Below are 21541 nucleotides of genomic sequence, written 5' to 3' on the forward strand. Positions count from 1 at the left end.
AACTACAAATGAAATAGTAAGTCTTCTAGAAAAATATAAAAATGACTGGTCATACTTTCCCCAGGCATCAAAGTTTATGATAGGATGTAGCATGTACATTGAAGGATTAGTACATAATTTACATTTTGAGTCAGACACACACATCTGACCATCAAGACTGGCCTTGCTAACCTTTCCTTCTTCCACAGCTCCACTGCCAACTCATTTCCTATGTTTACATTGGAGCTGTGAGAGGAGAATTATATTTTGAAATATAAATTTGCATCTGCATTGAAATACACACACAAACACATGCACACAGAAACACATTCACACAGACAGAAACACATACATACATGCATACAGAGAGACACACGTACATATGCATGAGTGTGAGAGGGTTAAGAAAAGAGAAAGAGAGAGACAAAGAGATGAAGATATGGTAAAGGTATGGGTATAGAGCAAAAATATTCTTGGATTCCAGAATCTTTCTGCCAGGCTTTTACTCTGATTATACCTGGATGTTAGGACAATGCATTATTTCTAGTAATTTGTTTCCTCTTCCTTCATTTTATTTTTAAATAGTTCTACTACAAATATATATTGCTTGTATAGAAATTTCTTCAAAATTGAAAGCAGAACTTTGAAAATAAATGTCTCCATAGCATAAAGCTTTTAGAGTCTTGTGCCACTTAGAAAATAAAAGGAATAACTGTTCAAATATTCATTATTTGATATTCAAAATTCATTATTTTGACTTTAAATATATTCTTAAAAGCACCCAACTATATATTTTTCCAAAAGATTTTAGAAAGTCATACACAGCACTGTCTTACTCTATTAACTGTAAGAATTTAATTTTTCACAGTAACAATACAACTAAAATTTGTCAGTATCAAATATTCTATTATGTCATGGTATTAAAAGTTTAGATATACAAAGGCCAATAATCAGATTGTGAATTTTGGCTCACCATCATTCATTCATTTAATAAAAAATTATTGAGTACCTACCATGACAATGCAATCAGCCGAGTGGACACTAGAAATACAAGGGTGAGCTAGATAAATCTCTGGCCCCATGGAGCTTACAGTCAGGAGCAGAGCTGGTCAGTGACAGAGCAGTTGTCATGCTGGGACCTTACTGCTGTGCTAGGGAAGGTTCCCGGTGCTCTAGGATGAGGTAGGGATAGAAGGTCAGAGAAGACCTAGACATCAACTAACTGTATTACATTATTTCCTTTAAGTGTTCAAGACTTCAGCAATTCACACGTTCAAATTCAATCATGGATCAGGAGTTGTAATAAAGATTTCTCAAGTCATTCTGGCACCTGGGAACTCATTGTTTATTCAATGAGAGATTATCAGAATAAAATCAAGATTGTGTCATTAAACAAAGGAGTGAACTAAATAGTAAGTTTGTGATATTAATTTACTAATTTGTTTTACAGATTGTAAGTTTACTAATAATGCAATGATTTGTTAGGTGCTTATAGAAACATTACTTAGAAAATCACAATGGCTGAAAACTCCCTGGGAATCTGAGCTGTACTTCTGTAATCGACAGATATATATTGGTTGCTTACTAAGAGCCAGGCAGTGTACAAAGCTTGGGAACACAGAAAACAACATCTCTAGAGTTCTCCACGTTCTGGCTGCCAGTGCTCACTCTCTAACCCCTGTCAGCCCACGTTAAGTAGGAGGCATTTAATGATGGTGAATAGACGTGGATCTCAGATAGGTGAGATCTGTTACATTAACCATGCATTTTTAAAACTTCTTATCCAGCTAATTTCCTGGGCTCCTATTTTTTCTGGGTTTGGAAATAGGTCTTCTAATGATCACATGCTTCCCAGCTTGAATTCGCAGCCATACTAGTCAGGGACCATATTCAGCATATCCCCTGAGCAGCTGGACACAGGCCTCAACTTGCTGGGCACGGGCACTGATTGATCAGTCCTGGGCACTGACCCATCAGAATGGCCCAGCTGGATGGCAGCCAGGCCACCCTCAGTCCTCTAAGGGTGGGATTCATCACCACTAGGTCTCCGGCTTTCACTCCGGTCTGTTAATTCCATCCACTGATCGATGCAGATGTCAGATCCCTGGTACCTCCTTGGGCCTTTGCTTCCTGCTTGGCTGTCCTGACATTGCTGAGCCCAGAACCCTTCCTCCAGCTCTGTCAGCTTGGGCTCATGTTACTTCATTCTTTCCACAGCCTGCTCTGGTAGCCTTGGATTCCAGACTCTTTCCCCCAAGCTTTTACTCTAGAATGTGATTTTTCCATCATTAGCCCTTGTTAACCCAAAAACCATCTGTAACAAATCCTTCTGATTGACCTGGAATCAGAGAAAAATAAGTCAATTCAGCAAGGTAACAAAACAAAAGGTGAAATGAAGAAATCCCAACTCTAGTGCAGGTGAGAGTGAACCCAATGCTGTTGCTTTAAAGAATGGGGTGCATGGCTTTTCCATGTCCCAGGCAGCTGTCTCTGCCACTGTCCACCTGCCCTGCCTCCCACTGACATGCGCTTACTCATTGTTCTAACACACATTAGTTTGTCCCAGTCCAAGCCAGAGGTAGACAGTAACAACATACAACTGCTTAATCTGGGGAGTTATCTTTCTACAAGACTCAAATACACTTGCTTCTAATTCTAGCTCAGCTACTCACTCACTAGCTTTAGAGTTCTTGTGAACTTACTCTCTGAGTCTCAGTGTTCTCATCTGTCAAATAGAGATATAATATCCATGTATTCAAAAAAATGCCTGACATATTGTAAGTGTGCAAAGAATAGAGGCTATTTTTATTAAATAATTCAAAAGCAGTTTTATTAAAGAAAGCCTCCTGGAGACATGATGCCTTAACAGAAAAAAATGAATGTAGGGTGGGGAGGAGGCATGGCATGTTTGAACAACATTTCACTCTAACCACAAAGCCGCTCTGCCTTTATGTTGTTACCTTGTCATTCTAAACCCTGTGCACACACAAACATATGCCATTAGTTAACAGAGTAAATATAAAAACAAACGAAATTTTAAAACACACAAAAAGCAACTCAAAATTCCTGAACAGATCTGCTAATCATTGTGGATATTTTCTGCACTCTGTTGAGTAAGCGGCTCTAATTAGTTGGCCCTGTGCAGAGTTAGGCAGGCCTCAATCACTTGCCAAGAAACAAACAGTGATGCCCCAAGATCCACAGGTGCAAAGTCACTACAAGGTGCCCTGCCTACCACATTAGGATGTAAAATATCTGAAAAATTGAGTCACTGGGAGAGTGAGAAGTAACGTAGAGACCTGTAGATGCTGAGGCTTCTTTTGGCCTCTGCCTGCCACACCCCTGCCCCACTGCAGGCTTGGTCTTGTCCAGTCCCTGAGCTGGTGAGAATGAAGCCTGGTGTCCACTAGGCCCTTAGCTCTGAGAGAGGGTGTCTGGTTTGGGTTCGATGCTGAAGGCTGCTGTCCATTGCCCAGGGAGCTGCAGGCCCCTCTGTAAACCTGTTATCTGTGTCCAGAGCACCTGAGCCCAGCCCAGGGCTGCTGTTACTGCTTCCTGTCTTCTCCTCTGCACACAGTCACTCCTGTGAAGTGTCACCGTGGTTTTGGAAAGTTGGGGATTGAGATGGTGTTAGGATATATCTCTCAGGAATTCCAAGATGGAGTTCTATACATCACACATGTTGGATAAAAGTTTTATAAAATGAACTCATGCTTCCTTCCTTCCTTCTATCCTCCCTTCCTTCTCTCCTTCCTTCCTTCCTTCCTTCTCTCCTTCTCTCCTCCCTTCCTTCCTTCTCTCCTTCCTTCTCTCCTTCCTTCCTTCCTTCCTTTCTTCTCTCCTTTCTTTCCTTTTTTCCTTCCTTCCTTTTTTCCTTCCTTCCTTCCTCCCTTCTTTTAGTTTCAATTGAAAGTCTGAGACTGAAACCAAATTGCTGACTGGAGGAATCTAACTTGCTTCATGCTGAGAGTCACTCGTCACAGAGCAGGGGAAAGCCTTCTTTTGATTGAGATTGGCCATCAGACATAAAAAAGGGTATCAGAGAGGATTTTTAAAACGTGTCTCATGTGAAACCATCATGTACATCCTACACTGAGGCTTACCAAGCTTCTTCAAGAGACAAAACAGCATCTCCCCAGAGGAAAGAAAACCTTCGTTTTGTTTTTGTTTTTCTAACGTGAGCACATGTTGGTTTTTACAGCAAAATATCCTTGGTCTTTGACTTCTGTGGCATTCCATGAGCATCAGAACATAAACTACCCAACACACACAAAAATTGCATGCTCTACGCAGATCAATAAAACAAGACGGAAAATTAACTAAATGCAGAGCTTTCTAGGGCTGGGTGTGGTGGCTCACGCCTATAATCCCAGCACTTTAGGAGGCTGGGGCAGGCAGATCACCTGAGATCAGGAGTTCAAGACCAGCCTGGCCAACATGGTGAAACCCCGTCTCTACTAAAAATACAAAAATTATCCATGCATGGTGGTGGGCACCTATAATCACAGCTACTCGGGAGGCTGAGGTGGGAGAATCACTTGAATCTGGGAGACAGACGTTGCAGTGAGTCGAGATCACACCACTGCACTCCAGCCTGGGTGACAGAGCAAGACTCCGTCTTAATTTAAAAATACTAACAGTAATAATTCACTATAATATGCAGATTTAAACAAGAGGCAAACCTGAATAAACAGTTTCTATGTACACCCGGGTCATAGGATCGAATTCATGTTGAATATTCCAGCATTTCTTAACAGACAGTTAGGAATTTGTTCTCACTGTTTTACTGTGCTGTCTGTGGGCATATTGTCTATATGATTAGCATGTGAAAAAACCAAAACGTAGCAAGTCCTACTTATCTTTTCATTGTTTTACTTAGAAAATTGGTTAAATTAGGGAGTAAATAACATCTCCAGGATTCCATTTGTAGCCAATTCTAGTCTCTTTTATCAGTAATTTACTTTGCCTTTCAGTTAGTTGTTCATGGAGAAAATATATAAATTACTTATTCTACAAGTAAACATCAACACATACAATGGGATACCACTCATCCTTTAAAAGAAATGAGATCTACTACATGGATGAACTTTAACAACATTATGCTAAATGTAATAAGCCAGGCAGAAATGTACAAATATTGTGTGATTCTATATGTATGAGGAACTTAGAATAGGCAAAGTCAGAAACAGAGTTAGTAGAGATTCCTATGGGATGAGTGTTAGGGGGATTGCAGAGTTGTTGTTTAATGGACAACAAGTTTTGGTTTGGTACGATAACAAATTTCTGGAAATGAATAATGTGAATAGATCTACTATCCCTGAGTTGTATACTTCAAGTCGTTAGTAAGGTAAATTTAGTGTTATTATCTTTTATCACAATTTTTAAATGGCCCAAATAAGTACAAATCAACATAACATTATTTATTTGCTTACTAGCTAGGAAACCATATATTAAATTTCTTTATAAAAAAGCTCAAATGTGAAATGTTTTTGTCCAAAAAAATGTATGTCCAAAAAATAGATCAAAGTAACTCTGGAAACCCTTCAGACATTAAGAATAAGACAGCTGGGAAAGAAAGAGTGAAGGCCAGCTCTGATCGCCAGACAGAACTATGGGCCCTGAACAGACTATCACTGACACATCCTCAGTAATTCCAACACAGGATAGATATTCAGCAACCACTTGGCTTTGCTTTCAATTAAAAGATTACCTTTTCATTTAATTTAAAAAGTTGAAATTCCATGGGATCACTTGCTGATTGCCATGATTTAAAAAATAGATATATTTGAGTTTTAACTTGGCTTTTAATTTTATAGGAAGAGTGTGAAAGTGTAAAGGAGGAGAGAAAGTGTCACCTTTTCTTTTCGCAAGAGAAAGCGTGACTTCAAGATTGGCAAAGACATAAAATATGGAAACCTTATGAGATGCATCTGGGTGGGCTGGTGCTGGCAACGCTATCCCTAGAAATACCCAAGAGAAAGAAAAGCTAATGTATATGTCAAAACCTTTTACATAGATGTTCAAAGAGGTATTATTCATGATAGCCAAAAAACCCCAGAATCAATCCAAACATCTACCTACTGATGAACAAATAAACAAAGGTAGCATATCTGTACAATGAAATATTCTTCAGCATTTAAAAAGTAATGAGGTACTGACACATGCTATACCATTGATGAGATATATACATAATGTGATTCAGAAGAAGGAAATCCAGCTATTTGTGGCAGCATGGATGAACATAAAGGACATTTTGCTAAATTAAATAAGACCAGAAAGACAAATACTGTATATTCTCACTGACACATGGAATCTAAAGACGTCGAACTCAAAGAAACAGAGAGTAGAAGGGAGGCTGTGAGGGGCTGAGGAATGGGAAATTGGGGGATTTAGCCGAAGGGCACAAACTTTCGAGTGTAAGATGAATAAGTTTTGGAGATCAAATACACAGTACAGTAACTATACTTAACAATAATACTAATACTGTATAGTTATGGTAACTATACAGTAATACTTAAAATTTGCTGAGAGAGTAGATCTTAAATGTTCTCAACACACACACACACACACATACCCCAAGTAACTATATAAGGCGATGGATATGTTAATTAGCTTAATTATGATAATCATTTCATTATATATATATCAAAGCATCAGATTGTACATATTAAATATATACAATTTTTATTTGTCAAAAAATTGTGAAAGATCAATATTAATGCCATGATTTTTTCAGTTACTGCAGCAAAAGTGGAGAAGAGCAGTTTTAGAATTCTGCAATTCTGCATTTCATGTTGTACTCACATAACTTATTTCTGCTCCTTTTCCAGAAGATCAGGTCTTTCTGTGCATCATAAATCACCAGGCATGCTCATTTCTCTGAAAAGCTTATATTTTAGGCAATCTTATAGTTAAATAAATTGTTTAATGAATAAAACACCACTGATGTATAGCCATACCAAGCTTTACACATTCACATAGTTATTGTTTTATAAGTAAAATCCTGTTGTTAAACTTTAGTTCCACAAAATCTAATATTCTGAAAGACCTACCTTCTAACAGCAACACGAACCTCTCCAACATGTATAAATCTCATACTTGGAGCTGACCAAGAGGAAAGACAGCCTCAGAGACCGTCTGGATTCAGCCATTCCCGCAGTGGATGAAGGTCTTCTGAAGTCTCTGCTGGTGTGTGTGGAGCAGCAGAACTGGCTTCCTGCCTCCAATTAACTGGTAAATAATATTACAATCTGGGCTGCTCTGAGCCCAAATCAGATGATTTTAGAGTGCTGCTTCTCACAGGGAATACAGAAAGCTAATCAGAATGGTCAGCATAATTCTTCCCTGCTCAGTGTCAGAAAAGGAGACTTATCTATTTCAAGTTACTCTGCTCAAGAAATTTTAACATGATTTACCAGAAACAAAGGTGAACCTACAACCAGTAGTAAGAAAATCTCAAGACATTATCACATTGCTCAGTATAGTTCAGTTCTGTTTAGATTTATTGAGCTCTTACTATTTAAAAAACATGGACATGGAATCTGGAGATACTAAGTGGAATAAGACCCTGTGTACTCTCTCAAGGCCAGGGCAAGGATTGGTGACATTGGGCGAGACACACCATTTCCCTGGGTGCTGGCTGCCTCATTTATGAAAAGCAACAATTTGAGTAGTTGAGTTCTAAAGTTCCATTTGTGTTAAAAGGAATTTTTACAAACAAGCAAAAAACTTTCTTTTTCTAGAAATTCTTAGACAGCAGAATAGGTTTTATCTGAAGAGCCATGTTTTTAAATGACAGCGTCATGAACATAAAAGAAGGGACTCTATCTGGCCGCAGTATTTAAATTACTCTTTGTTATTGGTATCAGAATATTGCAGTTTCTATTTTATGTCATCAAGTTTTCTTATTCCAAGAAGCAAAGCAAATAAACCCACAATTTTCTACTAATTTTTCAGAAGTTGGGAATTATTTTCTAGTAAGAGAACACGAAACCACTTTTCTTACTTACACATCTGTAGACATCTGAACTCCCATGTCAAGAGGGGATGCCAGAAGAGGTGAGGTGAGGGGGTAACTTTGGTTAGTGAGGGCTCCCAGGGTCAGCATGCTGGGGGGGTCTTCTAACTGGAGTTGGGATAATGCTACAATCCAAGTCAAGTGCAGAACCAGAAACAACATGACAGCAGGTGAGCCAGAGAAGGGAGATCCAATGGGTTCCCAGAGAAGGGAGATCCAGAGAAGGGAGATCCAAGGGAGATCAGAGGTGACCCCCAAGACCTAGAGTGAAGTAACACAGAGTAGGCCAATGAAGGAAGCCAACGTAAGCAGAGAAGGCAAAGCAAGAGCGTGATTCTAGGAAATACCTGGGACCAGGTAGGTCCAGGCTGGGGGTTGCAGTGGGATTAAAGGACCTGGTAGGTTATCAAGGCACATATTTATGATGACCTCGTATCTGGGCTGTTCTAGGAAAGTCCCAATTTCCAACATCGTAGTATTCTTGTCATATCTTGCAACCCAAGTGCCTTCATTCAGCTGTACTTGGCACCTCTGCTTGGCCAGGTACTGAGCTAAGAATCTGCGATGTAGTCGGAACCAAGGTGTAGACTCTGCTTTCAGGTTGCCCAGTGTCCTGTGCAGGGGGCTAAGGATTATAGCAAGCACAACTACCAGGTTATTGTAATAAAACCTAATCTCACCCTCAAAATTATTATAATCGCTTGTCATTACTCTGATCTGATCCTCTTTTAAGAAATAAAGGATTTTGGGGGAGGCTGAGGTGGGTGGATCGCCTGAGGTTAGGAGTTCATGACCAGCCTGGCCAACATAGTAAAACCCTGTCTCTACTAAAAATACAAAAATTAGCCTGGCATGGTGGCACATGCTTGTAATCCAAGCTACTCAGGAGGCTGAGGCAGGAGAATCACTTGAACCCAGAAGGCAGAGGTTGCAGTGAGCTAGGATCGTGCCACTGCACTCCAGCCTGGGCAACAGAAAAAAGAAAAAAGAAAGAAGAAAGAAAGAAAGAGAGAGAGAGAGAAAGAATGAAAGACAGAAAAGAAAGAAAGAGAGAAAGAAAGAAAAGAAAGAAAGAAAGAAAGAAAGAAAGAAAGAAAGAAAGAAAGAAAGAAAGAAAGAAAGAAAGAAAGAAAGGAAGGAAGGAAGGAAGGAAGGAAGGAAGGAAGGAAGGAAGGAAGGAAGGAAGGAGAAAGAAAGAAGGAAGGAAGGAAAAAGAAAGAAGGAAGGAAGGGAAGAAAGGAAGGAAAAAGAAAGAAGGAAGGAAGGAAGGGAAGAAAGAAAGAAAGAAAGAAAGAAAGAAAGAAAGAAAGAAAGAAAGAAAGAAAGAAAGAAAGAAAGAAAGAAAGAAAGAAAGAAAGAAAGAAAGAGAAAGAAAGAAAGAAAGAAGAGGAGGAGGAAGGGAGGGAGGGAGGGAGGATTTTTGCAAAGTTCGCACACAGACACTGAGTTCTTTGGGGATAGCAGACAATGTATACTAGACCTTGCCTATGCTAACAATGAGATGTCCACTTTGACACACTTGTGGCTGAGACCTTCTGCTGATCACCTGTATTTTGTCCTCCCTTGTTTCCATTATATTCTCACTGTCCCATAAGCAGATTGCTTGCTACCGAAAGATTCCTAATGCAAAGAAGAAGTAACGTGATTACCAAATATCTTTAGTGCATTATAGACAGATGCACTGTCTATAATGGAGGAGGGAGAGATGAATCTGGACGCAAATCCTGAGGTTGGACAAATAATTTTACGAGTTTGCACTCATCACAAGGTGTATCTCCCAGTTACTGGATTGCCTTATATTTGTTTCTAGTGTGGAGTTTTCACTGGCCTCCCATTTAAATAGAAAAACAAAAGCAAATAAATATTTCTTTACTAACTCTCTAGGATTAGGCCCATGGCCTGGGCTTGCAGGGTGTGCAGCTGAGCAGTGCTGGGAGGGCAGCAGAGGGGGCAACAGCACCGCCAGATCCAGTTCCAGGCACCAAACTGAGCACGACGCCAGGAAGTCCAAGACAAGCCTGGATTGGACACAGTGAATGGATATCAAACCTGGGGCATGCCAAGGAAATATTTTCAAAGTTGGAAATGTATGTTGATATAGATGCTGGAAAGTATACCATTGGCTTGGGCCAGGCCAAGATGGGCTTCTGCACACATAGAGAAGAGATCAACTCTCTTGGCATGCCTGTGGTTCAGAATCTCGTGGAGAGAAATGACCTTTCCTATGATTGCATTGGGCAAATGGAAGGTGGAACAGAGACAATCATCGACAAATCAGTCAGTGAAGACTAATTTGATGCAGCTGTTTGAGGAGTCTGGGGATATAGACGTAGAGGGAACTGACACAACTCATGCATTCTATGGAGCCCCAGCTGCTGTCTTCAGTGTTGCTAACTGTATTGAGTCCAGCTCCTGGGATGGACAGTTTGCCCTGGATGTTGTAGGAGATATTGCTGTATATCCCACAGGAAATGTTAGACTGACAGGTGGAGTTGGAGTGGTAGCTCTGCTAATTAGGTCAAATGCAACTTTAATTTTTGAATGAGGGCTTCGTGGGACACATATGCAATGTGCCTATGACTTTTATGAGCCTGATATGCTCTCTGAATGTCCTACAGTAGATGGAAAACGGTCCATACAGTGCTGCTTGAGAGCATCAGATTACTGCTATTCTGTTGACTGCAAAAAGATCCATGCCCAGTTGCAGAAAGAGGGAAATGATCAAGATTTTACCTTGAATAATTTTGGCGTCTTGATCCTTCACTCACCATATTGTAAACTGGTCTCGGACGTTGCGGAATGACTTCCTTAATGATCAGAACAGAGATAAAAACAGTGTTTAGACTGGCCTGGAAGCCTGTGGGAATGTTAAGTTAGAAGACATCTATTTTGATACAAATGTGGAGATGGCATTTATGAAGGATAGTTCTGAACTCTTCCATCAGAAAGCAAAGGCATCTTTGCTGTATCCGATGAAAACAGAAATACGTACACATCGTCAGTATATGGTTCCCCACAACTGTCCCAGCGCAGTACTCACCTCAGCAATGATCAGGGAAGAGACTGGAGTGTTCTTGTATGGTTCTGGTTCAGCTGCCACCCTGTACTCTCTTAAAGTTACACAAGATGCCTCACCAGGGTCCGCTATTGATAAAACAACAGCAAGCTTATGGGATCTTAAATCAAGGTGTAGCTCAAGAACTTGTGTGGTACCAGATATCTTTGTGGAAAACATGAAGCTCAGAGAGGACACCCATCATTTGGTCAACTCTGTTCCCCAGGGCCCAAGAGATTCACTCTTTGAAGAAACATGGTACTTAGCTAGGGTAGGTGAAAAGCACAGAAGAACTTACGCTCCATGTCCTTTTCCAAATGATGGCACTTGGGATGAAGGAGTCAGACTTGTGCATTCAAACATAGTAACTGATCATATTCCAAGCCCTGCTAAGACAGTGCCAAGACTCCCTGCCACGGCAGCAGAAATGGGAGCAGCTGTCATTAGTAACGGGGAACATCAAGATATTCTGTGAGGTGCAAGGCTTCGGTGTGAGGGTGGGGGTGGGATTACATGTTGCTCAAATTTTTATGTGACTGACATGGAGCCTGGATGACCATCGTGTACTGGGAAAGTCTCTTTTATTCAGTTTGCTGGGATGTTTCCCATTGTGGTCTGGCCAATGCCAAGTGCACTCGAGTGATGTTAAGGGCTTTGTAAAACTGCAGACCTCTCTGGCCATTCGTATACATGAAGTTTAGTTTTCACCCATGGTATAATGAACCCTGTACTTCTGTCAGAAAGTAGAGGTATTAACCTTCAATTAAATTTTTTTTAAACGGGTAAGAATTTTGTAGTTTGAACAACTAGCTTACTGAAAGTACCTGTGGTTCTTGAAAAACATTTATAGCTTGGGAAATGTGGTCTTAAAACGTGATATGCACAGATTCTTTGACAATGGTAAGACAAGGCCAGCCGTGACAAAAGTTGTTGTAATGACCTCTGAACAGAGAGACACTGACATTGACCAGGCTTCTGGTATAGGAAACATGGTACATTCCAAAGCCGTGAATAAAGCTCTAGGTGGCTCCTGAATCAGTTCATGGCAGGTTATGGTGAGCAACATTGAGATGTTAACGGAGGTGTGGATGAGGACATTCACTGTTGCGATCCTTCTTTGCAACTTATTTTGAAGAATGAAAGAAACATATTTTTGGTTGCCTTTTTAAAAATTATCAATGGAAAGGAAGGATGGAGCAGGACATTATTAGGTTACTTCTGATGCTTCAGTGTTATAAATTCAACATATCGACTGAAAGCCTAAATTCATGGTGTAAAACGGTTCTTTTCATTTTTTCTCTTTCTCCTTTTTTTTTTTCCTTTTGGTATCTGCTGAGTGAAAATAACAAGGTACAACCCAAGTTTTTACATAGTCTAACTAGAAGTATTCCACTTCAAGGTCTGAGAGTTGGATTTATGAAGCATTTTCTTAGACTTTTACCTTTAAAAGAGAACAAAGAAAACCTATCACACAGGATAGATAAGAAGATTGGTTAGACAGCTTTGTGGTGCTGACAATGAGCCTTATAGACTGTAAAATACGGTAGTTTGAACTAAGGTACAGAACTAAATCTTCTAAACTTTCTTTGCTGTAAAATAAATAATTTCTTATTTTAAAGGAAAAAACTAATTTCCTAAGTTTTTATAAAATTTTCTCAAGAAGGCTCACTTGCAAACATTTTGAAGTAAACAATGTCATAGCAGTCATGCACTGCCCTCTGGTGGTCACATGGAGCATGACACACAAATGCTGCAGGGCTGTGCATTTGGCGTCAGCAAAAGAAGCCAACATTCAAATTTAGATATCGCTATGGGCTTGCAGTTAGATCATATCCAAATTTCCTAAGAATCAATGTTTGGAAGATAACTTCGAGAGGAGGTCATTGTTTCTTCATTTCACATTGTAAAAAGGAGGTCTCCTTCCAAGTGCGGTATTTCAGGGAGTATTTATTGAGTACATAGATTCCAGAACAGAAAATAGAGACCAGGTCACTGTCTCATAGCAGGGTAGGGGGTCGGGGAAAAGGGGCCGCAGTGCTGGGAAATGTTGAGAATGACTGGCCAACATCACAACTATGTATATCTGGCTTAGAGAAAATAGTATATCGAACCAAAGCCCATTGATGGAATCCTTCTGATTACTTAAACAGTGTATTTCATAAAATTTGAGAACTATTACCCAACATATTTGTATGCTTTCACCTAAACTTAGACACGGAGTTTTTCCAAACACGGCATCAACTTACATTCCCAGTTACTTTTCTCACTCAATATGAGCCCTAATCCATGCTATTCAATTGTTTTTGAAAATCTGATTTTAATTGCCGCACAGAACCTTAATATATCTTGTACATAAATTACATGCTTCCATAGCTTCTGCTGCTGTCTCCCTCCATCAAACAAATCTGGTTTATTTCTAAAAGTAATCACTATCTTCTGCAGGCAGTTTCCCGTTCTAGAATAATTCATGGGACTTCTAAGACTTTCACTTTATCCTTCTGTCTCTTAGGATAGCAGGCACTCTGTACCATGTCTTATCTTCCTCTAAATACTGAGAGCTTCTCCTAGGTCAAGATGCTGCTGAATTAGCTCTCTGTCTAGCTCTTAGCACAGTGCTCAGAATACAGCAGACACTCAATAAAAATTGGAGAAACACAATAAATCCAAACAAGTTGTTTACTGTTGCAGAGAACTCTAGTCGTCTGTCAAAATCCATTCTCCCCTTCTCTACACACACAGTTGGACTACATTTCCCAGGCTCCCTTGTGTTATGCATAGTCACATGACCAGTTCTTGCCGAAGGAAGAGGCGTGGGATTAATGGGAGCCACTGCCAGTCCAGGCCCCTAAAATCCTGGTGGACATTTCTTCATGCTCTTTCTTCTTCTGCTGATGGGTGCAAGTAGGGATGAAGCCCCAGATATCAAAGTCAAAATAAAATATGTTGGTGAATCTGTAAATTTAAATGTTTTATTTGGGAAAGCACAAATTGCAGTTCAGGGCATACACATAGTCCAAGAGGTCTTCAGAATGTCCAAGTACAAAAAGAAGATTGGAGGTTTTATTAAAAGAGCTATGTTATGTTTTGTTTTGAAAATAAGGTCATCAGCATGAGTAAAATTTTAGGGAATTGGCATCCTCTAATTGGTGAGTGGTGGTGGTGGGTGAAACTAGTCTTAGCTTCCTGGCAGGTCATTGTAGAAACTAATAGAAAACTGGTTTCAGGTTACAGCAGGCAGTTTCAGCAGCTGGGCTTGCAGAGAATTACATTCTCAGAACAATGTAATATTCCCTGAGTGCTTTTTCCCTCTGGTCTCTGGACTCTTGTTTTAGCTGGGTCTGACAAGAATGACCCGATTTACATGATCACCATTCACAGGAATGGTGAATGCACAAGAAGGAAACACCCTGGGTTCCTGGATGACCACGGGGAGGAAAGTTGCCTCTCCAACCTAGGCACCCATCTAGCAATGCCAGGGGGGGTGCAACATACAGTGTTATGCCACTGAAATTGTTTATTCGATGTAACCTCATTAATACAGCTGCTTACAAATTCGATCACAGGATAACTTACATAGTCATCTCTGTGTCACATTTAAAATGACAGAAGTCCATCAGGCCTTGCCAATGCTGCCCTTCCATTGACCCTGCTGTTCTGACCCAGCCACTTTACCTCAGAGAACTTCCATCCCTCATAATGTTTTAAATCTCTGCTCGATAAACACTGACATCAGAATTATACTAATATTTTAAAAGTTTTGTTGAGAAGCAACTTTAAGAGTAAACTTCAACAGTAAATTTTAATTATTTAATACTTTTTTTTTTTTTTTTTTTTTTGAGACGGAGTCTGGCTCTGTCGCCCAGGCTGGAGTGCTGTGGCCGGATCTCAGCTCACTGCAAGCTCCACCTCCCAGGTTCCCGCCATTCTCCTGCCTCAGCCTCCGGAGTAGCTGGGACTACAGGCGCCCGCCACCTCGCCCGGCTAGTTTTTTTTTTGTATTTTTTAGTAGAGACGGGGTTTCACCGTGCTAGCCAGGGTGGTCTCGATCTCCTGACCTCTTGATCCGCCCGTCTCGGCCTCCCAAAGTGCTGGGATTACAGGCTTGAGCCACCGCGCCCGGCCTATTTAATACTTTTTAAATATAGCACATGATATGGTTTGCCTGTGTCCCCACCCAAATCTCATCTTAAATTCCCATGTGTTATGGGAGGGACCTGGTAGGAGGTAATTGGATCATGGGGGGCAGGTCTTTCCTGTGCTGTTCTTGTGTGAATAAGTCTCATGAGATCTGATGGTATTATAAGGGGGAGTTTCCTTGCACAAGCTCTCTCTTTGCCTGCCACCATCCACGTAAGATGTGACTTGCTCTTCCTTGCCTTCCACCATGACTGTGAGGCCTCCCCAGCCATGGGAACTGTAAGTCCATTAAACCTTTCTTTTATAAATTGTCCATTCTCATGTGTGCCTTTACCAGCAGTGTGAAAACAGACTAATACCGTAATCAGTATCAGTAGAGTATCAGTAGAGTGACGCACTGCTGAAAAGATACCCAAAAATGTGGAAGTGACTTTGGAACTGGGTAACAGACAGGGGTTGGAACAGTTTGGAGGGCTCAGAAGAAGGCAGGAAAATGTGGGAAAGTTTGGAACTCCCTAGAGACTTGTTGAATGGCTTTGCCCAAAATGCTGATAATGATATGGACAATGAAATCTAGGCTGAGGTGGTCTCAGATGGAGATGAGGAACTTGTTGGGACCTGGAGCAAAGGTTACTCTTGTTATGTTTTAGCAAAGAGACTGGCAGTATTTTTCCCCGGCCCTAGAGATTTGTGGAACTTTGAACTTGAGAGAGATGATTTAGGGTATCTGGCAGAGGAAATTTCTAAGCAGCAAAGCATTCAAGAGGTGACTTGGGTGCTGTTTAAGGCATTCAGTTTTAAAAGGAAAATAGAGCATAAAAATTTTGGAAAATTTGCAGCCTCGCAATGTGATAGAAAACAAAAGCTCATTTTCTGAGGAGAAAATCAAGTAGGCTGCAGGAATTTGCATAAGTAATGAGGAGTTGAAGGTGAACCACCAAGACAATGGGGAAAACATCTCCAGGGTATGTCACAGACCTTTGCAGCAGCCTCTTCCATCACAGGCCCAGAGGCTTGGGATGATAAAATGGTTTTGTAGGCAGGCCCCAGGATCCCCCTGTAGTGTGCAGCCTAGGGACTTGGTGCCCTGCATACAGCTGCTCTAGCCATAGCTAAAAGAGGCCAAGGTATAATTCGGGCTGTGGCTTTAGGAGGTGCAAGTTCCAAGTCTTGGCAGCTTCCATGTGATGTTGAGCCTTCCAGTGCACAGAAGGAAGAATTGACATTTGGGAACCTCTGCCTAGATTTCAGAGGATATATGGAAATGCTTGGATCTCTAGGAAGAAGTTTGCCACAGGGACAGGCTCCTCATGGAGAACCTCTGCTAGGGCAGTGCAGAAGGGAAATATGGGGGTCAGATCTCCCACACAGAGTCCCTATTGGGGCACTGCCTAGTGGAGCTGTGAGAAGAAGGCCACTGTCCTCCATACCCCAGAATGGTAGATCCACTGATATCTTGCACCATACACCTGGAAAAGCCATAGACACTCAATGCCAGCCCATGAAAGCATCTGGGAGGAAGGCTGTACCCTGCAAAGCCATAGGGGCAGAGCTTCCCAAGACCGTGGGAACCACCTCTTGCATCAGTGTAACCTGGATGTGAGACATGGAGTCAAAGATCATTTTTTTGGAGCTTTAAGATTTGACTGCCCACTGGATTTTGGACTTGCAGGCAGCCTGTAGCCCCTTTGTTTTGGCCAACTTCTCCCATTTGGAATGGTTGTATTTACCCAATACCTATAACCCCATCATATCTAGGAAGTAACTAACTTGCTTTTGATTTTACAGGCTCATAGGCAGAAAGGACTTGCCTTGTCTCAAATGAGACTTTGGACTATGGACTTTTGAATTAATGCTGAAATGAGTTAAAACTCTGGGGACTGTTGGGAAGTCACGATTGGTTTTGAAATGTGAGGACGTGAGATTTGGGAGGGGCCAGGGCTGGAATGATATGGTTTGACTGTGTCCCCATCAAAAACTCATCTTGAATTCCCATGTGTTATGGGAGGAACCTGGTGGGAGGTAATTGAATCATGGGGGCAGGTCTTTCTCATGCTGTTTTTGTGATAGTGAATGAGTCTCACAAGACCTGATGGTTTCATAAAAAGAAGTTTTATTGCACAAGCTCTCTCTTTGCCTGCCTCCATCCACATAAGATGTAACTTGCTCTTCCTTGCCTTCCACCATGATTGTGAGGCCTCCCCAGCCATGTGCAACTGTAAGTCCATTAAACCTCTTTTGTAAATTGCCCAGTCTTGTGTATGTCTTTATCAGCAGTGTGAAAATTGACTAACACAGCACAGTAAACCAGTTATAATTTATTCATTACAATTTATTGATTCAGTTTATTTGGAATTTACTGAAAATGTCTGTCTGAAGATCAATTATGTTTTATATAAATAACTTGACTTCTCTTACACATCGTGATTTGCTGACTATAGATTCTGCCTTTTAAGTTGTCCCAAGGAATTATTATTTCTATCTTTATAAGCACTTTAGGTCAAATAATGTATATCAAATATTTTTAAAAGTATTTATCTCCCACCAATTTTTTGTCAACGGTGATTTTTACCATGGGCAACTTTCACCACTACCAGTTTTATTTTGACCTCCAGTAATATTCATTATGGAGGTCAAAGCATCCCTGGGAACAACACAGTGAGGTGAAAGCATTCTACTTCTTTCATTTACAGAGGTTCAATTCTGTCCCAGTTTAGGAACATACCATTTGCTCAAAAGTCTCCACAATCCTCCACCTCTGCCCACCCATTTAGGCTATAAAAGAGGATTTTCTAAGAGCTCCTCTGGCCACTTGCCAGGAGGTCAAAGGTAGCCCAGGGTGGCCCAAAGCAGGCCAGTCCAATCCAGGCCATGCCTGTGAGCCCATCTGGGCAGCCCCACACCCTCCACCTGAGTGTGGGGGACAGGAAACCTGAGGGGAGGGCCCATCCTGGCAAGAGCATGTTGGTGGTGATTGTAACTCCGGTGGTCCTTGTCATGTTCTTCCCCATATCAGGATGGCAGGGAGTGCTGGGGAGGCTCCTATCTGCCCCCATGTCAATCCTGGGCCCTCAGACTCCCATCTCCTCTCCTTCCAAGGTGGATGTCTGTGACACAAGGATATGTGTGCAGTCAGGGAGCAGAACCGGTCCAACAATGGCCAGGCAAAGCTCTAGTGCTTTCTACTGGCTACTAGGCAAGCACTGCCTTTATTGAACTCGAGGCAGGAGATCTACATGGAGCTGGTCAACAGGCCCTCTACTCCATCTCATTCCATGAGGGGCAGCAGCCTCATGCTACCAACAGGGGCAGGCACTGGCTCAGGTGGGAGTGGACACAGAGAAGACTCCACACTAGGGGCCTGAAACAGCCAAAGAGGGCCCTGAAGATTATGATCAATGAGAAGATGCAACAACAACAACAAAAGAAAGCGATAATGTTTGGTTACTTAAGGAAAGACCTGTTAGCACTGTTTGCAGAGAAAGCGATCAGGCAACACACAGTAAGTCATGAGCAGGTGGAGAATTAGAAGACAAGCAAGTAAACCAAGAAGTAAAACAAGAACCCGAGAGTAGTTCATTGCTTATCTTTAGGCGAGTGATCTCTTAAACACCAATGTGAAGTCGGACCAGCTTTATTGGTCCATTTGGAGGAGTCAGTATCTGGTTTGTACTGCCTACTGCCAACTGATGTTTGGATGATCTTGGCTATGGTGTTCTACCATGTGGTTTCCATTCCTGGAGGTGTTTCTGCATACAAGGTGCTGTGAGTCCAAAGACTGTACTAGGACCAGCATAACGGGTATGATGGATTCACAGCTTGACTCCTTTCAATTTGACTGAAGAACAGGTCACAATTAGCACCTCGTAAGGCCTGATCCAACAAGGACAAAGCTGATCTTCCAGATGTTCATTCTTCTAGGACTTTAATAAAACCCAGTCTCCAGGACAGAGGTGGTGCAGAGGAACATCTGCGGGCAATATTAACCTGCTAGAAGTGAACTCATGTATAGCAGTGAGAGAGATTTCCAGTGATGGAACACACCTGACAGCATCTAATTCTTTAGTTCAGCTTCCCTCCAGGTCCCCCAGTCTATCCTTTGAGCATAGGAAGTGTCTCCTATGTAACAGTTAAGAGGGGCTCAATTAGAGTTTGCTTCTAGGGGCCACTCTCATCTGAAGCAGAGCAATGGGTAAGACCTCATCCCTGAGGTAAATTAGTCTCCTGACAAATTTTAGCTACAGTCTTTTTAAGAGCATGATTCATCTTTTCTGTCTTGCCAGTAGATTGTGGTTGCCAAGAAGCGTTTAATTTCCAATGAATGTCTATGCACCAGAGACTTCTTGAGTTATTTTTGTTATAAAGGCTCTTCTACTGTCTCTTTGAATAGATATGGGTAGCCCAAATTGGGGAACTATTTCTTTTAATAGAGCAGTTACAATCTCAGAAGCCTTTTCCAACTGATGGGGAAATACTTCCATCCATCCAAGTGAAAGCATCCATAAATACCAACAAAATCCCTGAAATTCCGGGTGGCTCTCAACAAAGTACATTCAATTTATCTGTCTTTTCTGAGTCCAGAGCCTCTGGGCTGTACCCCTTTTATCATTAGTGCAGGTCCTGATTGGGTGTCTAATATGGCTTGGTCCTTGCCTAACCTTCCAAAAGTAAGTCAATATCCTCCTTTTGGTTCTGATAGAGGAAGTACACAGTGGGAAGTGTATACAGCAGTGGGATGATCCAAGATGACCTTTTCTGCTTCTTGTAGTAAATCACAGGTGGCTGCTACCACCCTCAGGCATATGGACCATCCCTCAGCCCTTACGTCCAGCTGCTTTGACAAACAGGCATTGGATCTTCTCACATTACCTAGATTTGGGGTTAATGTCTCAAAGTTAATCCCTTGCCTTTAATGGACAAACAGGTCAAAAGGCATTCTAATGTCTGGAAGACCTAGAGCAGGAACAATGAGTCTGTCATTTTTATTTAATAACTTGGAAGGGCTTATGGTGTCCGTGAGTCCAATTGAGAGGCTCATTGTCTCTTCCTTTAAAAGCTTTCTGAAGGGGCCTAGCTACCAGTTCAAAATTGGGCATGCAGATATGAAAAACCCTGTCATACCTAGGAATCCATGCAATAGTTTCCTGGTAGTAGGTACTGCTACCTTCACCAGTGCCTCTTTTGGATCAAGGTATAAACTCCTCTACCTTTGTGACAATTCAAATTTTAAGTATTTAACAGAAGTCTGGGGAAATCTGGGCCTTTTTCTTGCAGACTTTAGTAGCCCTATTCAGCTAGAAAATTTAAGTTCCAAATTGTGTTCTGGCCTGAGGCTTCTTCACCCTTGCTGGCAACTAGGATGTGACCCTTCTTTTAATTAGATATCCTTATATCTCTGGTTAAGATTTCATCAGAAGTGGTGGGAGAATTCTTAAAACTTTGAGAGAGAACAGTCCAACAATGTTGTTTGATCCTAGTCTCAGGAACTTCCCATGTAAAAGCAAAATGTCCTGAGAGTTGGAGCTTAGAGATGTGCAAAAAATAAAAATAAAAAATGCATCCTTAAGGTCCACAAGAGTAAACCAGCTTAAGTCTCTAGACAGAATAGTAACTAAAGCATAAGGGTTAGGCTCCAGTAGGTGGATATCTTCTACAATCTAATTAATGGCTGTTAAGTCCTGCATACCTCAATAGTCTTGTGTGCCTGCTTTTGTACTAATGGGCAGATGAGGTCCCATTCAAGAAAGGCAGTTAAGAAAGGAGAGGCTTGGTGGGGTGGCTCACACTTATAATTTTAGCACTTTAGGAGGCTGAGGCAGGAAATCACTTGAGGCCAGGAGTTGCAGACCAGTCACTGTGTTTCTTCAATGGCTGAGGAAACATAGTGAGACCCCATATTGAAAGAAAAGAAAGAGAAAGAAAGAAAGAAAGAAAGAAAGAAAGAAAGAAAGAAAGAAAGAAAGAAAGAAAGAAAGAGAGAGAGAGAGAGGGGGAGGGAGGGAGGGAGGGAGGGAGGGAGGAAGGGAAAGAGAGAGAGAGAAAGAAAGAAAGAGAGAAAGAGAGAGAGAGAAAGAGAAGAAGAGAGGAAGAGAGAAAGAGAGGAAGGGAGGAAGAGAGAGAGAGAGGGGAAGGAAGGGAGGAAGGAAGGAAGGAAGGAAGGAAAAGTGGAATATCTAACTTATAAGTGGAATAATAACTTTCCTTCAGTGGATACCGTCTCAAGTTTGTAACTCTCAGTGCAGGAAGAACTTTAACATGCATAGGTGTTGTTCTCTTTGCCCATCACACCCTCCAATCCACCTGCATATCCAGTCTTTTTTTTTTTTTTTTTTTTTTTTTTTTTTTTTTTTTTT

At 41.4% G+C, this 21541-nt stretch overlaps 1 pseudogene; it reads left to right on the forward strand.

Moving 5' to 3' along the window:
• Positions 1 to 361: 361 nt before the first annotated feature.
• LOC112634777 overlaps positions 362 to 21541 on the forward strand; it is a 33329-nt pseudogene continuing 12149 nt past the window's right edge.

The sequence above is a fragment of the Theropithecus gelada genome, chromosome 1 (assembly GCF_003255815.1).
Source record: "Theropithecus gelada isolate Dixy chromosome 1, Tgel_1.0, whole genome shotgun sequence".
Lineage (NCBI taxonomy): Eukaryota > Metazoa > Chordata > Mammalia > Primates > Cercopithecidae > Theropithecus > Theropithecus gelada.